Genomic DNA, 1,428 nt, shown 5'->3' with positions numbered 1-1,428 from the left:
GGGAGGGGTTTGAGGAATTCACTCTCACTTGACAAGACAGTTTTAGAAACATTTTGCAGTCTACCTATGACTTCTGCAAGCTATCTTTGGGGTTATTTATTATTTAAAATCTTCTAAGATAGTGATATTTCATAATCAACAGTCATCAGATTCCTGAGAAAATATTAGTTTTAAAGAGGTTTTTATACTAATGATCAGCTTGGGATCATATAAAGAGCTACTCAGTTTCCCTAAGTACAACTTACTTTGATTTCCCCTGCCCATTTCATACATATATAAATCCACATTTGAAATTCAGCATAAACTACATGTCTTTTTTCCCTCTTAATATTATTTATGGAACAAACAAACCTGGTATAACCAAGATTAGGAGAAAAGCAGAAAATTAGGAAATAATTTTTAAAATGGGGTCTCTGATAAAAGCTGTATTTCTAAAATATATTAGAAAACTGAGTCAAATTTATAAGAATATGAGTCATTCCCCAGTTGATAAAGAGTCTATAAATAGGCAGTTTTTAGAGGAAGAAATTAAAGCTATTTTTAATCATAGGAAAAAAGTTCTAAATCTCTATTGATTAGAGAATTGCAAATCAAAACAACTGTTAAGTACCATGTCATACCTATCAGATTGGCTAACATGACAAAACAGGAAAATTATATATTCTGGAGAAGATGTGGGAAATTTGTGGGTAGAGTTGTGAACTGATACAACCATTCTGGAGAGTGATTTGGAATTATGCCCAAAGGGCTATAAAAATGTGTATACCCTTTGACCCAGCAATATTACTTCTAGGTCAATATCCCAAAGAGATCATGCAAATGGAAAAAGGAACCTCATGAACAACAACAATAAAAAAAAATACACAGCAGCCCTTTTTGTGGTGGCCAAGAATTGGATATTGAGGGCATGCCTATAAATTGAGAAATGGCTGGATAAGTTGTGATATATGAATGTAATGGAACACTATTGTGCTATAAGAAATGATAAGCAGCTAGACTTCAGAAATATCTGGAAAGTCTTATATGAGCTGATGCTGATTGAAATGAACAAAAACAAGTGGACACTATAAACCGTAACAGCCATATTGTCATCACACGATGACAAACTTTGATAGACATAGCTCTTCTCAGTACTGCAAGGTTCTAAGACAACCCCAAAAGATTCATGATGGAAAATGCTATCCACAGCCAGAGAAAGAATTATGGAGTTTCATTGCAGATTGAAGCATACTATTTGCTCTCTTTTAGTTTTTTTGTTTTGTTTTTGTTTTTTGCTTTCTCGTGGTTTCTTCCATTAATTCTTGTTGTTCTTTACATGAATAATGAGAAAATAAAACACACATATACATATATACATACATACATAAGAACATTGTTTACAAAATTAACAAATTCCCCCCTTCCTCCCATCTCCCTCCCCAACATGGG

Source organism: Petaurus breviceps, unplaced genomic scaffold (genome assembly GCF_028583685.1).
Source record: "Petaurus breviceps papuanus isolate PSGF00001 unplaced genomic scaffold, PetGlider_PUasm1.0 225, whole genome shotgun sequence".
In the NCBI taxonomy this organism is placed as follows: domain Eukaryota; kingdom Metazoa; phylum Chordata; class Mammalia; order Diprotodontia; family Petauridae; genus Petaurus; species Petaurus breviceps.
The sequence above is the reverse complement of the archived record's forward strand: the minus strand, read 5'-3'. Positions refer to the sequence as shown.